We start from the raw sequence: 17516 nt of genomic DNA on the forward strand, positions 1-17516 counted from the left end.
GTGTCCTGTGAACACCATATACTGTATCATGTGTGAAGAAGATTCATGGAGGACTTGCTGACATCAGGATCCTTATAAAACTAAAAACATAATGAACGGACAGTGAGGAAAAGCATGATTCAATGTATAGCTGCAGGCAGGACTTATTTGCTTTAAGTTGTGTAATGAATTACCAATATAAATGTCTACAATGCATGTTAAGCACTCCTGCCTTTCTCTTGCTGCATTATGCTTATTTCAGAATGCATGGAAACCCCCATTATCTAAATATAATATGGTAGGATTGCCTTTCTCTTAAAATACAAGTGAGCTAAAATCAGAGGAAACAAAAGCAAGAAATAGTTTCTGTTCAAGTTACAAGGCATAAACAAGAAGAGTCTGGAGTAAATTCTAAAGCATAACACCAAACAGTTAATGGCCTCTAGTGTTCGCATTTTGACGGTAAGTCAATAGGGCACTTGGCAAAGTGAAATCTGTTGGAATCAAATGGACACCTTGAAAAAACACCTTGTGGAATTTAGGCCATGAGTCTTAAACCTGTGATTGCAATGCATAATGGTATTTACTCTATTGAGATCAATGTGAAACAACTAATGAATCAATGCAGGGCTCAATATTAAGTATTGGCATGTGCTTGTCCTCCGGACAAGTAAAATGGTCATTCACTTGTCCAAGTAAAAAAGTTACTTGTCCGGAGAACAGACATTTAAGTAATAGTTACATGCTGAAATAACATGTCAAAGGTTCTGTTGTATGTTTTCTAAACTAACGACAGATGCTCAACCTAATAGTCTACCTATGCAATCAAATATGGTAGTTATATTATGGTAGCCAAATAAAGAAAAGACACCATCCTTGCATTTAAAGCAGGGATGCTCACAGTTCTATGGAATGAGATCTACTTTTTCATCATGTTATTGCATCAAGATCTACCATGCATAACACTGTATATGCAGTACATTGTCACAATACCGAAATTTCAGTAGTCTGTAGTGAAATTTGATGATTCTCGATACCAGCTTCAAAATATCATCCAGCCAAAAATAACCAGGGCTGTAAAGTAACAAATTACAAAAACTCACGTTACTGTAATTAACTAAGAATTTAAATTTTTTAAGTAGTTTAAAAATTTAAAACTTTTACTTGTTAATTTTAAGGGCTGTAACTACTTTTACTGCACTATTTTCCCATTGTCTGTGTTTACTACTTTTCCTGTTCTGATTTTATTTTTTATCTATCAACATGAATGGCTAAGGAGAATCTTGTGACTTGAAGTGTACATGTAAATGAATTGAGCACTATCTAGTAGGCTATGTTATATAAAGGCCATTAATCAAACAACAAGAACAAGAAACGTGAAAACCACTCTCTGCTTTTGACCAAAAAACATTTACATTTACATTTATGCATTTGGCAGACGCTTTTATCCAAAGCGACTTACAGAGCCCTTATTACAGGGACAATCCCCCCGGAGCAACCTGGAGTTAAGTGCCTTGCTCAACGACACAATGGTGGTGGCTGTGGGGATCGAACCAGCGACCTTTGATTACCCGATTACTAGTAATGTGCTTTAGACCACTACACCTGAGTAGCTTTAAAAAGTATTAATGTAATATAATACATTTAATAAGATTTTTAATAATATTGTTTTTTTTTAATAATACCAACCCCTGATGTAGAGACTGTGTTGATTTGTATAATAAATTACTAAGAAAGTAGAGATTATAATTATGCTTAGCCTTTATCGTGTTTTTTCTAATGCCTGATAGAAAAGTGTCAATCTTTGTAGAGCTTCAGCAGAACATTCCAACAGTCACGAACTTCAGAAAATGATGCATCATGCATTAGAATGCGAACACAACTATTTCCGGGCTTAAAAGATACAAGAACTAAATCAATGTGGAACATTGTATCTAAAAAGCAGGACAACATGGTACTTAAAGAAATAATTAATCAAAATTGAAAATGATCATTTACTCACCCTCATCATCTCAGATGTGTATGACTTTCTTTCTTCAGAACAAAATTTAAGATTTTAAGAAGAATATTTCAGCTCTGGTCCATACAATACAAGTGAATGGATGTCAAAATTGTGATGCTCCAAAAAGCACATAAAGGCAGCATAAAAATAGCCTAATCCATGTGACTCCAGTGGTTAAATCCATGATTTCTGAAGTGATATGATAGGTGTGGGTGAGAAACAGATCAATATTTAAGTCCATTTTTGCTAGAAATTTTTCTCCCTGCCCAGTAGATGGCGATTTTCATGAAGAATGTGAATCACCAAAAACAAAAGAAGAAGAAGAAGAAAGTGAACGTGGACATTGACTGAGCAGGGAGGAGAATTTCTACCAAAAATGTACTTAAATATTGATCTGTTTCTCACCCAAACTATCATATCACTTATGAAGTCATGGATTTAACCACTGGAGTAACATGTTCCCATTTGAATTCCCATTTGAAAAGCTGCAGATTTTAAAGTCCATACATAGAATATTGGGAAGTGCCCTTAATATAGATGTGAAAAAGTGGGATGCAAGGTTGCTTTCTGTAATTGCTTCTAAATCAACACACTACCAACCAAGTGTTGTCCTTAGCTAGTATTAGCTAGTATTAGTAAATACTGACTGTTTAATGCAATCTGTACTATTTCTTTATTCTAAATTATTTGGATCATACATTTTCATTGGGCATTCAAAGTGTGTCTACCCTTACCATCTCACATTATTGACTCTGTCAACATGATATTCAAAAATAGTTAAAACACGTAATATTATTTTTATATAATCTGAATTATCTGTGTCCAACCAAACAATCTCAGTCAGTACAAAATTGTTCACAATGTCTTAAGTAAAGTCTGAATGCTCCCAACAATATGAAAGTCCTGTGACAAACCCAAAGCTTTCCCTTCTGTACCATCATAAAGTTCCTCCACCTCTCAGACTGTCTAACCTTCTTTAATCGATACTGTGTTCTTTCCACTCTGTTGCATTCAGATTATCTGTTAAATGCACATAACGCATGGCTCCAAAAGAAGGCCTTCTCTTTCTTCCAACATCGTTTTTATAGGCAGATTTTACAAAGTGACCTAACACATGTGAGTATCAATGTAGTTTTACCACTCTCCATCATGGCTGTACAGCCTCCTCCGCAGAGAAAAACTAAAGAATCAATCATCCTGCTGTTGTTTTAAGCTGACAGTTCCAAAGCTTTATGGATCATATGCAACCTGGTATCACAGTCAAAAAGTTAATATAACAAAATTTTTGCAAAATCACTTTTACGTGCCTTGTTCTATGTATCACTTCAGTTTTCTGGGGAAATAACACTAGAGGTGCTGCAACATCAATGAGTTTTATTCACTTTCACACAAATCACTAGTAAAACAGCAGATTAACAGTTCATAAACACATATTTTTCGCTCTGTTCCACACACAATAATATCTAATTATATATCCAAACCCTTTTACTATAATGCATAACTGGATAGATATATTTTAATGCTTGCATTACATAACAAACTACATTATTCAAGTATGACTAACTTGTGTAGTGGCACAACTCATTGAGTGTTGGACTTTGGGGTTTGAGACCAGCAAAGCACATGAGTTGCTACACAAGCCCAAAGAGTCATAGAAGCACCATGAAATGACGTGGCTGCTTAAGCTATTGTCTTTTTATCTCACATTTGCTTTTATGAAACTATAGAATAGGTTTAGGTGTCAGGTTGAGGTTGAGGTTTGGGACATTGGTTTTGTTAATTTCAAAATAGAAAAACCAAAGAATCTCAAATTTGATTTTAAGGACACTATTGGTTAGGTTTCTGTTAAAGGTCTAGGTTAGGGAAGTAGGTTTTATTCATTTGAAATTCCATAGAGCATTAACATAAAAAAAAATGCATCTTTTTGGGAGAAAATTAAACTCACTTTTAGCGCCCCTCAGTTGACATTTCACCTTGAAATTGCAGTGATACATGTAATGAACCACGTAAGATCATTTTGCAAAAGTGTTGCCTCAGTCATATAGTTTTAATGAGATCAGGCAAAAAATATGCCAGTGAGCCAACAAATTTAGATCACCTTCAGGCTGATAAATACAAGGCCGGTTATACCCACCAATGACATTTGTCATTAGTTAACCTCTCCCTCCAGCAAATACAAAAGCTTTACTATACAGCAATACACGCTACTTTAAAGCTGTAGTTTCCCAAGCTCCAAGCTACTCATAAATTAAAGTAGCTAAACTACAGTCAAGTAACTTTTTTGAAAAATTAGTTAGCTACACTACAAGCTACTGACAGGGCCATTAACACTTCTTAGTGGGCATGAACAAACTTGGGCTGCAACTAAAGATTATTTTGAGAATCGATTAATCTAACACTTAGAATGATTATTAGATTATTCTGTGATTATTGCAATGATTAATCATGAGCTCTTAACCAATTATTCAGCTTGTGCCCCGACTTAACAGGTTGTATTAAACATGCTTACTAACAATAAAGAGGACAAAATCATATTTTAAAAATACCTCTAAATGACAATCATTGAATTAAAGGGAAAAAAAAACTTTTTATTAAGTTTAATTCAGTAACGAATTCACTGCAAAAACATCCTATTGTTATCGAGTGTTTTTGTCTTGTTTTCCATTTAAAATTGTCTAAAAATCCTTAAAACAAGATAAATATACTTGAGAAGCAGCATATAAGATATTTAGACTTGCTTTAAGAGAATGTGCTTAAATATGTGTATTTTGTATACAAGTGAGTTTTTTCAACTTGGTTATACTTCTGCGAGTGTAGTAAAGACAAAATATACTTATATTCAAGATCTATTCTCTTCTCAGGTGAATGCAGCTTTTTTAAAGGATTTTTAGATATTTTTAAATATTTGTAGTTTTAATATTCCATTCAACATTCTCAGATAATAATTTTTTCTTCTGCATCTATAGCTTCTAAAGTAAATGTACATTGTTTTAAAGGAGTTTTAGATATTTATATTGGAAAACAAGTCAAAACAAAAACAAATAAAAATTTGTTTCGGAGTTTGTAGTTATTTACATGATCTGCTTCTGTATTGTATGAACTTTATTGAAGCTATAACGCATTAAATATAACTGTATTTAAGATGTAACACCAGGGTGTTTCCTTTAAAGACGCTCGACGCGCAAGTTTTGCTTCAGTGGAGCGGTAGCTCCAGCTCTGATTATTCCACAACAAGAGTGATTCTGTATTTACTTATTTTGCATTATAATTCCCTCATACTTTGCGATCTACATCACCTGAAGATGTCTGAAAAATTTTGAGTGCATTTGGACTGTGAGCTGTGTAATTCTTCCTCTCCTCAGTCAGGCGCGAGCTACAGTGCTGCTCTCGCACATCATCATTAGAATTTAATGTGATCTCATGCTATGTTGAATGAGATCAAATGACTATTCGGCATCGAAATGTTTTGTAGACAGTTTTTGTCGACTAATTGTTTCAGCCCTAGAACAAATAGTTTCAAAACCCTTTACATTTATTTCTTCCATGGAACACAACTTAGCAGAATGTCCAAGCTGCTTGTTTCCAACCAAAATGAGTAACTGGGGCCATAAAACTGGGGCTATGATTTATGTGCTATATTCCATGTTTTCTAAAGTCAATCGATAGCTTTGTGTGAAGAACAGACCGAAAATGCATATGTCGTCACCTACTGTTTCTTATGAGACAAAGTTTTCTTTCTCAAGGGGGCACTTGACGGTTCAGAAAACCAAATCCTTCATTGATCCGCATTCAAATCTCAGAACTGCATTTCCATTTCCCTTTTTGATTTGTAACTAGTAGCAAAAAAATAAATATATAAATTCTAAAGCAATTAATTTTCTTAAAAATGTATGACCACATTTATGGACAGTGGGACTAAGTTGCAAAATTTTTATTAATACCAAGCTATTGCAAGTGTTGGTTATTCATGTTTTTGAGACGTTACAGACATTTCAGAAATTTGCACAATTAATTCAGATTCAATGTAATGGCCAGCATCATCCAATCAATGCCAACCATGTTAAAATAAAACGTAGCATTAAAAAATGTGGAGTCTACATTTGGTTGGATTTTATTTGGTTGCTCTCTATTTAGTTGATGACTTAACCTCCAGTGTGCTGCCTGTCTGCACTGGTCTCAGAACAGTTCAAAATGCACCTTATTTTCATCCAAACTCCATATAAAGCCTCTAAAAGCAACATTTGCTAGCTTTTGGATGAACCCATTGATTCTAAATGTGAAAATGGATGGTGAATATAGTAGGAATACATTTACTAATGTTAATGAATATAATCGTATTGTACAGAATCTGTAATCAGAAATTCTATCAATATAGTAGTATAGTTTATATAAATATACAGTATTTATTTAAAATATAAATATAGTTTATATAATATATATTATATAATATATTTATAATATCATCTTCAACATTATTATATATTTCAAAAGAGTATTATTGCTTTTGTGCCACATAAATACTGCTCTGATTCAGGACAGTGCTGTATGGCACAAAAACAAAATATATCTCAGTTAAGGTGACAACATTAGATTGAACATATAAATAATATAAAATATTACAAATAAACCTTAAATTGAACACATAAATAATATCAAATACAACAAATAAAACAAGAAAACATCCTATACAACTATTATACAACTCAAAAACATAGTGATAAACAGCAGAAATTAAATATTTCACTTTCAGCAAAGTGAATTATGCACATGGGCATGAATTGGGGAATAATGTATTTGAAGCAGTTCATTTACATTAACCAGCCGAACGAATAGATTAAATAACATGAATTGCCTTTCCAATGCTACATATACTGTAAGTAAATCAGTGAATTGTTTTTTAACCAATTTATTTACAAGAACTGACAATGACATGTGTCAGGAACACATTACTACACTCAGGAAGCAACATAGCAATATAAATAAAGAGCTATAAATATTGCACAAGCAGACTACCGTATGCTTCAGTCCATAAAGCGCTTTTGTGTTCACAGCTTGTGTTCCAAAACTAATCAAGTCATTACATGGTTGAAAATAGATGACAAATATTTATGTAAATTCAAAATGTGGCCAAACTTGCCTAAAGACATGGTCAAACTAAAAGAGACTAAACTGACACTGCTATAATGCTGCTGTCGGGAAGCATGCAAAGGATTCCATTTAGATGGTGTCTGACAGTGAAATTGCTTTTTCCTCCATTAGTCACCTGACCTTGTTTTCCCTATGTATTTCCAACTAAGACCCCTTTCTGCTGCACAAGCTAGCAGAGGGAGACTTTATCATTGCGCCAAGCTCCATCTCACTGCTGGGGTTCCATTAACTCTGTGATTGGGCTTTCATGGGGCACCTTCTTCCCAACACTCCATCCACCTTTGAATGATTGCTTGAATCCTGAGTGAGCTAGTCTGCTCCCTGCCACATCTTGCAATGCCAGTGAGTTCCCTCCAAAAAATCCCTTATATTGACATCTTGTCCTGCTGTGACCCTGTAGGCTGTTATCCAAGGGTCTGTGTTTCAAAAGTGTCTATGATCTAGTCACGGTCTATAAAAATTTTAATTGTCTGCAGTGCGCAATGGAATACACCGGACTAGGGTTAAATGCAGTTATTATGCAGTTAGGGTTAAATATGTAATAGAAAAGACGCAAAAGAATTTGTGGTACTATTTAGCTCAGCTGAATGAAAAAATGACCTATTTATAGATGGTTTGTCCTCTGATTCTATTTTCAAGCCTGCTTGTAGCTTTGACCTTATTGTTCATTAATGCATGAAGATGGTTTTTGACCAGTCCGTGGTTCCTACCTGTGCTGTCTCTGCATTTGGGTAGCACAGGTTGGTGAAGCTTATTTAAAATGTCAGGCTCACATGACGATTCACATTCAAGATACACATTTAACAATAATAGTAAAAGCTAAAGAATCTTTCTGTATTCCATTTAATAAGGGTTTTCATTTTTAAATATTATGTGCCTTGATTTCATTTGTTCAAACAAAACAAACAAACAAAAAATGTGTAGGAAGAGCATAATAAACACTTGAGAATATAATCACACTGGACTATCTGGCATCAGTGAGAAATGCTCGCTTGATCTTGTCTTATATGGCTCATATCTTAAGGTTGCTTTGGTCTGGGTTTTCTTTTTATCAGCCAGCTATGGATTATGGGAACATATTAATGCACATCATGATGGTTTTAAAGATGCTCTCGTGTCTAAAAATTGAGAAGGTATTTTATTTTATTTTTCCACTGGACTGCTAATCCTACAATCATCATGCTGTGTCCATCAGCAGGAGAGTGTGGATAGGACAGTTATCTCTGACTGGACAGGTTATGTGAAACCTCTGTATAGATATGAGAATATGTGCTGTGAGAAGACAAGTTCTTATCTTTAACCAACATAAATGTTTACCCTATAAGGAATCAGCTAATTTAGAGCAGGAAATCTGGAAAGATTTGAATGCTTCACAACCCCTATTATATGTTTAAACACCATCGATACTGAATGAGATGACAGAAATATGTGTCCCTCAATAGAACTCTTATGTGATTAATGTGAATTCATAGGGCTAAATAGATGTTAGCAATGTGTCAAAATAATTTTTTTATGTGATCTATTATTACATTGAAACATGAATTGCCTTTGCATTTTTTATGGACATCATACATTATGTTACAGCCTACTAATAATATATATTTTGACATTTTAAAAACACGTCCACACAAAAACTCAGGGAAGGATTATGACTTGCAAAGACACTTATCCAATTATCTCCAAGGGGGTGGTAGGTTGTTTGTTGTTCATGCCCAAAAAGGTTTTTGAGTGGGGGATCACCAAATTAGATTGTGCACCCTTAAAGCCCAGCCCCCCCGGGCAGTCAAGGGCCCCCTGGTAGTCAAGAACCCCTGGGCACTGGCCCCATTGGCCTGGTCGATAATCCTTCCCTGCACGAAAGCCAAAATTTAAAACTGAATGCTTAAGCAAGCATAATTTTAACTGCAGCATAATTGTTTTGTGAAATGAACTGGCATTCAAAAATCACAATTTTTCATATGACTCTACCAAAGAGATCTATAATACCTGGAAAAATCTATGTAATAATATTTTAGATTTAAATGAGATTTTAAATGGGGGGTCTCCCCTTTTTCACCCAATTTGGAATGCCCAATTTCCAATGTGCTCTAAGTCCTCGTGATGGCATAGTGACTCACCTCAATACTGGTGGCGGAGGACGAATCTCAAGGAAACACAGTTTCACAACGAATAAGATACTGTATCATACATTACGTAGCAATCAACTAATAATACCCATTTAAATTTTAAAAACATGTCCATACATGAAAGCAAGAACCAAGGAGTTCTAATACCAAGTAAAACTCTCTAATAATATTTGCTATTTAAATTAGCTATTTAGCTCAGACTCGCTTGCAGCTACAGCATGTCATTTGTGAAACAGCAGTCACGCTTAGAATGTAACAATGAAGGAATTGATTCTGATGCTAAACCTTTCCTGTTTCCGAATTCGTTTGTACAGTAGATGAATTAGGAGTGGAAAGCAATTGAGAATACATACAAAAAGTGAATGAGAATGAAAGGATGAAAATACATTTATTTATAAGGCATTTTAGGCCAGCAGAGAATGCTTTGCTGGCACTGAGAATTCGCCACTGGCTTCTAAATGAGTTTTTTGCAAGCACTACCAGCAATAGTTCCAACTATACAAACGTCAAATCATGTAAGTCTGCAGAGGCCAGTCTACTGATGTAAAGAGTCAATCTGACACTCATGAAAGGTAGCACTAACAAGTGTGGCAGGCGATAAAGCTAAGACCTGTCTCTCTCCAATCCATAGATGAGAAGAAACAGCTTTGAAGAAAGCCGGCATGTCATGAAAAGCCAAATCACTTAGCTGAAGATGGAATAACGTCACACGGCAACTAAAACAAGCAAATATTTAAAACAAAATTCCATCTTCTATGCCATTTGTTCTAATAGTTACTTGTGGATTTCTCATTCTCTACAGTGACATTACAAGCATGTTTGCTTTTCAGATAAAATACTGTTTTTTATTTATATAACCATGTAACTGTCACACCTGCAGCCACCTGGAAAAGGAGCTCTATTTAATATTTCAAAAGATGAATCAGCCTATGAAAATCAGAGGGAAAAATGAGAGCAGAGTTTCAGACCTTTGAACAAAAGACTCGGATTGAAAAATGGAAGATTATTGAAGTCTTTCTTTTCTCCCAGGCATGAGTCTATTGTGTTGAGACTCCAGGACGCTTCGATAATATCGGGTCACTTGTACTCCTGCATAGTACAAAAAGGCCTGCCAGACAAAAGACCAGGATGCTGTGCAAGAGCTTCTTAATGGAATTCTACTGTATTCAACAGGACTATCATATTCTCTGAGCCTGACTCAAAGAAAGATAGGAGAACAACTAATAAATGGTACCTTCATTTGTGTCTGACTGATGTAGGCAAGTGAGTGGTGATTGATCATATAAACACTGTAAAATGTCATTAATTTGTGATATATTCAAATGTTGGAATGTCAGATTTGGAAATAAATTTGCTTCAAAAGTAATTTTATTCACAATAAGTTGTAGTGGTTCAGTTTGTGTGGATAGTGGTATCCTATTAGAATATTAATAATTTACATGCTAGTCTATATTCCTTTCCATATCTGTCACTCACTCGACATTGTGTCGATGAAGTGACACTAGGGGTCACTCCTGGGAGCCTGAGACACATTCAGATCTTTGATAAAAGGCCAATGGGAATTGGCGAGTGGTATTTGCATGCCAATTCCCCGCACATACAGGTATAAAGGAGCTGGCGTGCAAACCGCTCATTCAGATTTTCTCTTCGGAGCCGAGCGGTCGCTATTTCATTGAGAAATAAGCAAGCTGAATTCCCATGGCTTCCAGTCAGCTCTGCTGGATTCTGACGGTGCATTACAGAGGCTCCTCCCACTGGTCCGCTGCAGAGATCGCCCCTGGGCGCTTCGGCAGAACAAACTAAAAGAGAATATTCTAAAAGAATATAATTCCTAAAAGAGTATATTCCAAAAGAGTATAATTCCTAAAAGAGCGGCACACATGGAAACGTCTTTTTAAAGACGCATCTTTTTAAAGATGCCTTTCCGTTTGTGTGTTATTCCTGGTTAAGCTCGTTATCTCTCACCTTCTGTCGGCCACGATCGCTGTCTTTCATGCCTGGGCGCTGCCCAAGCGGAGACATCGTTTGTGGATGCGTAATCTTCTCAATGCGAGAACATGACCATGGCAACATTGCGGTCGAGGCTTGCCTTCATAAAAAAGCAAGCCACCCCACTGGCTCCCCACCTCGGTCCTTCAACCTATGGGTTTGAGGCCAGCACGGCTAGCACAGGGGGCGATTTGGGACCTCAATGGGACCACCTCCGGCGGGTAAACCCCACGGACCTCCGATTCCTCAGCACGCTTGTTTGCCCCAATCAGGCTTCCGGAGTGCGCCGGCTTGTCTCAGTGCGAGTCCGACCTCTTGTTCCGGGCCCGCGAAGATGAGGAAATGATGCGGAAATGATGGATGTGCTTTCGGAGACAGCCATGAACGTCGGGCTAGAGTGGAACCCTCCGCTCTCCCCTGAACACTCGTGGCTCGATGATTGGTTCCTAGGCCTGCGGCGCCACTTACAGTCACACCCCGACCCAGTTCCTTTCTTCCCGGAAGTGAATGAGGACTTGACAAGATCGTGGACGGCACCTTTTACTGCCCGGTCCCGATTTTACGGCTCCCCCCGCCCTCACTACCCTTGATGGTGGGGCGGCAAAGGGCTCCTCAGTGATGCCCCCGGTGGATAAGGCACTGTAGGTCTAGCGCCTGTAGGTTTACGTCGTCTCTAGCGGCCAAAGCCTACAGTGCCGCTCGACCAGCCGCCTCCGCCCTGCACGCCATGGCTCTCCTGCAAGTCCACCAAACCAAGGTGCTGAAAGAGCTGCATGAGGGTAGTTCCACCCCAGGATTGATGCAGGAACTGCGCTCGGCAACCGCCCTCACCCTCCAGGTGACAAAGGTCACAGCACAGTCTCTTGGGCGGGCGATGTCACCCGTCTCATGGTGGGTCGCTTGTCTACGGGGCACTTCGAAGCCTTCTTCTAGGCGACCCACCATGAGACGGGTGGCATCGCCCACCCAAGAGACTGCGTGTGACCTTGTCGCCTGGAGGGCAAGGGCGGTTGCCAGGGACCAGGATCGTCCGACTCGGCTCTGCGATTCAGTTCGCCAGGCACCCACCCAGGTCCAGCGGTGTCCAGTTCACTTCGGTGAAGGGTGTTTTATTTATTTAATTTCAAATGAATATGAAATCTATAAAGTATATGAAGTATAATCTATTTACAGTATATAACAGCATTGACAATGGTCAAACTCATGTTTGCTGTAGTGCTGGAATTAAATGAAATTTTTAATAAATAAATAAAAATCTGAGGGCATCTACAGGATAAGTGCACTTATTTTATTTTCTAGAATGAAATTGCCCCTAATGGATAGATGGTTAGCCAATAACTGCACATTCTCACAGAAAGGATGAATAATAACAAATGAATGTAGAAACCTCAGAGAACAGACAGAGAAAATGGAGGGGAGATTTCACTTCCATCACCTGAGTCATTCACACAGGAACAGAGAGAGAGGAGAAAAGAAGCAGTGATAGAAGGCTGAGAGAGTGTGTGGGCACATCCATAGAGTTGATTAGTAAGACCATTAGGCCTGAGAAAGATTGTAGTTTCCCAATAAAATATGCTGGGTCAGTTGTGGTTGAACACTGGAGGTTTTAGCTTGTTACCAGATACCAGGTAGCAGCTCCTGCATGTCAAAATGTCCTACATGTCCACATCAAATCAAATCAAATCCCTTTATTGTCACTCAGCCAGATCCACAAGTGCAACAGTGTTTGAAAGTCTTGGGTGCAGTTCCAAGCAACATAGCCATGGTTGGGCAGTAACTGAATACATATAACAGGATTATGTATTTAAAATACAAAATATAAGTAACTGTATTCCACTACAGTTACAATTTAAATAATTGGTAATTAGAATACAGTTACATTCAGGAAGTATTTTGATTACTGAAGAGATTACTTTGCATTTTATTGTCATTTGTTTCATTTAATATTTAGTCTTTTCAGATGGAAAACATTTATACATATAAATGACGCAATCCAAAGTGCACTTGAAGAGCGGTGAAACACTTTCTTATGATGTGTTACATTCATACGAGTAGACAGAGAAGTAAGTTTGAAGTAAATTTGGAGTAGAAAAAAAATTAAAAACCTTGTTTAAATTGTCAGCTTTACGCTAAGCTAAAATGCTATTTCTAGCCATTTTACATGCTCATGTTACCACGCACGATCATATTTATTATCAAGAAAATTCATATTGGATCACAAATAATTTTTTTCTGGTAAGACCTTTGACCTCTGGCAAAAATCGTATTCTTGATAATTACATTTTCCTGTAAACATATCCAAAAATCCTTAAAACAAGATAAATTTGATTTCTATTGTTTTAGAAACAACACTGCATAAGATTATTAGGTTTCTCAGAGAATGTATTTTTAACGTATATTTTGTCTTACCTTTTATAGTTTATAGTATAGAGTTTTTATAGTCAAAACAAGTGAAAAAATATACCTTTGTTGAAGAAGTGATCCAAAGTATTCAGAATATGTTACTGACCTTGAGTAATCTAACAGAATACATTACAAATTACATTTTACATAATGTATTCTGTAATCTGTAATGGAATACATTTCAAAAGTAACCCTCCCAACCCTGAACATATCAGTATGACAATTACAATAAACATCTGATTTACACATAACACAATTCAGCTGTCGGTTAACTGTCAGTTGCCAGTTGTGTGATTAATAGAAGTATAAAATGCGAGTCCAGTCTGAGGCTAATAAAGTGCGGTGCTGATATACAGTATGTATCGTGATCCATCCAGTTGAAAAGACTGATTGCTTGGGGGAAGAAGCTGTCATGAAATCAGCTGGTGTGGGTCCTGATGGTACGATACCGCAAACCTGATGGTAGCACTGAGAGCAGCCCATGGCTTGGGTGGCTGGAGTCTGATGATCCTCCAAGCTTTTTTCACAATTAATTGTCCTGAAGGGAGGGAAGCTCACCTCCAATGATGTGTCTGGCAGTTCGCACCACTCTTTGCAGGGCTTTGCGGTTAAGGGTGGTGCTGTTGCCGTACCAGGCAGTGATGCAGCCAGTCAGGATGCTCTCTACAGTGCTGGTGTAGAACCATGTGAGGATGTGGTGGTTCATTCCAAACTTCCTCAGCCATCTCAGGAAGAAGAGGTGCTGGTGAGCCTTCTTCACAATGGCCTCAGTGTGGACGGACTATGTGAGTTCCTCAGTGATGTGGACACTGAGGAACATGAATCTGCTGACTCTCTCCACCGGTGCTCCATTGATGGTGATGGGGCTGTGTCATTTCTCCTGAAGTTCACCACAAGCACCTTGGTCTTGCTTATGTTGAGGGAGAGGTTGTGCTCCTGACACCAACATGTCAGACAGTGCACCTCCTCTCTTTAGGCTGTTTCATCATTGTCAGTGATCAGACCTACCACCGTCATATCATCAGCTAATTTAATGATGGCATTGGAGGTATGTGTTACCACACAGTCATGTGTGTACAGGGAATACAGGAGTGGGTTGAGAACACAGCCCTGCGTGACTCCAGTGTTGAGGGTCAGTGATGAGGAGATGTTGCTGCCCATCCTAACCACCTGGCATCTGCTTGACAGGAAGTCCAGGATCCAGCTGCACAGCGAGCTGTTTAAGCCTGGAGCCCAGAGTTTCTTATCAAGCTTGGAGGGCATTATGGTGTTGAATGCTGAGCAGTAGTCTACAACATTCTCACATATGTCTTCATTTTTCCAGGTGGGAGAGAGCAGAGTGTAGTGTAGATGAAATGGCATCATCAATGGAGCAGTTGTTGCGGTATGCAAACTGCAGTGAGTCCAGTGCACGGGCAGCACAGAGCAGATGTAATCTCTGATAAGTCTCTCAAAGCATTTGCTGATGATGGGGGTCAGAGCAATAGGACACCAGTCTTTTAAGCAAGTGATTTTGAATTGCTTTGGTACAGGCACAATGGTGGACATTTTAAAGCATGTGGGGACTACAGACAATGAGAGGGAAAGGTTGAAAATGTCCGTAAAAACACCAGCCAGTTGGTTCGCGCATGCTCTGATGACATGGCCCGGAATGCCGTCTGGACCGGCAGCTTTACGGATATTCATCCGTCGGAAGGATCGGGTTACATTTGCTACAGAGACAGAGAGTGAACTTACATCTGTAGCTTCAGCCGCGAGAGCTCTCTCTGCGAGGGCAGTGTTATTTCCCTCAAAATGAGCATAAAAAGTATTTCGTTCATCCGGGAGAGGCAGCGGTGTTCACAGTGGAGTTTTTATTCCCTTTGAAGTCAGTGATGATATTAATTCTCTGCCACATGCTTCTAGAGTTGGTGGTGTTGAACTGTCCTTCAATCTTGTCCCTGTATTGCCGTTTGGCTGCTCTTATAGTTTTGCGGAGGGCATAACTGACTTGTTTATGCTCCTCTGCGTTCCCTGAATTAAAAGCGGAGATCCGCGTGAACTTTGCTATTAATCCATGGTTTCTGGTTAGGGTAGAGAAGTATAGGACTTACATCTGTAGTTTCAGCTGTGGGAGCTCTCTCTACGAGGGCAGTGTTATTTCCCTCAAAATGAGCATAAAAAGTATTTCGTTCATCCGGGAGAGGCAGCGGTGTTCACAGTGGAGTTTTTATTCCCTTTGAAGTCAGTGATGATATTAATTCTCTGCCACATGCTTCTGGAGTCGGTGGTGTTGAACTGTCCTTCAATCTTGTCCCTGTACTGCCGTTTGGCTGTTCTTATAGTTTTGCGGAAGGGCATAACTGACTTGTTTATGGTCCTCTGCGTTCCCTGAATTAAAAGCAGAGATCCGCGTGAATATCGCTATTAATCCATGGTTTCTGGTTAGGGTAGAGCAGTATAGATTTGGTCAGCAAAACGTAATCTATGCACTTCCTGAAGAAACAAGTTATGCTATCAGCATAGGCTTCGATGTCATCATCAGAGGCGGACCAGAACATCTCCCAGTCTGCGTGATCAAAACGGTAGCATAGAATCTGGTTGGTCCAACCAGCACTGGATCGTTCTGAATGCGGGTGCTTCTTGTTTCAGTCTCTGCCTGTAAGCGGCAGAAGCAGAATGGAAGAGTGGTCCGATTTGCCAAATGGTGGGTGGGGGAGGGATTTGAAGCCATTCCGGAAGGGAGAGTAGCAATGGACCAAAACCCGCTCCCCTCATGTGTTGAAACTGGTGTGTTGGTAGTATTTTGGTGCTACTGACTTGAAGTTGGCTTTGTTAAAGTCCCCGGTCACAATGAACGCAGCCTCAAGGTGCGCAGTTTCTTACTTGTTATACTCCCATACAGTTTCTTTAGAGCCCGGTCTGTACACATTATCACAGGATGTTCACAGCTGTGATAATGACTGCTGTGAATTCTCTCAGTTGAATGGTTGACACAGAAGCATGAGAAATTCCAAATCAGGAGAGCAGAAAGACTTGATAGAATGTACGTTCCTCTGATCACACCAGGATTTGTTGATCATAAAACATGCACCACCACCTCTGCTATTACCTGAGAGGTCTTTCGCTCGGTGCACGGAGAACCCCACAGATTCGATGGCTGAGTCTGGAATCTCTGCAGACATCCAAGTTTCTGTAAGGCAGATAATGCAGCAGTCCCTCGTCTCTTGTTGGAAAGAGTTTAACGCTCTCAGCTGGCAGAGCTTGATGTCCAGAGACAGAATATTTGCCAGTAGAATACTGGGTATCGGGGGTTGATTTGCGTGACATCTTAGTCTGATGAGAACGCCAGCTCATCCCCTGGCTGCCCAGACAAAGGGCTCCGCTGACCTGTTTATAAACAGCGGGTCAGCATTGAGGTCTTTAGATTCCGGTTTTTGGTGTGTGATTACAGAACCAATGTCCAAAAGTGTGTGTGTATCATAGACAATAAGGCAGACAACAGCCAAGACAAAAAACTTAAGAATTGTAGACAAAACAACAAAAAACTGCAACATTGGGTCGGAGTCAGTGCCATCTTGAGCAAGAAGGTGACCATTATTTTAAGACTAAACATACCTGCATACTTGTATTACACATATGGAGCATCTCATACCTCTCTTTCTGTCTATATGCCATGTTTTCAGCATATTGTACCTCATTTTGGTTTTCTATTATTTGGTTTACTGACATATCAGTTTACTATTCGATAGACACATATAATCACAATGCACAATGGCTAGCAGTGTTCTGTCAAATAATGATCAGCACGAAAAAATACTATATGATATGATATAATAAATTGATAAATGCACTAATGCTATTGTGGCTGTTCATAATTAGTATTAGCT

The 17516-nt window shown here is 38.7% G+C and overlaps 1 protein-coding gene across 4 annotated transcripts in view; it reads right to left on the minus strand.

Moving 5' to 3' along the window:
- The window catches only part of LOC127655324 (fibroblast growth factor 14-like), a 236158-nt gene that overhangs the window by 51550 nt on the left and 167092 nt on the right, over window positions 1-17516 (minus strand). The window lies entirely within an intron of this gene.

Source organism: Xyrauchen texanus, chromosome 14 (genome assembly GCF_025860055.1).
Source record: "Xyrauchen texanus isolate HMW12.3.18 chromosome 14, RBS_HiC_50CHRs, whole genome shotgun sequence".
NCBI classification, from domain to species: Eukaryota; Metazoa; Chordata; class Actinopteri; order Cypriniformes; family Catostomidae; genus Xyrauchen; species Xyrauchen texanus.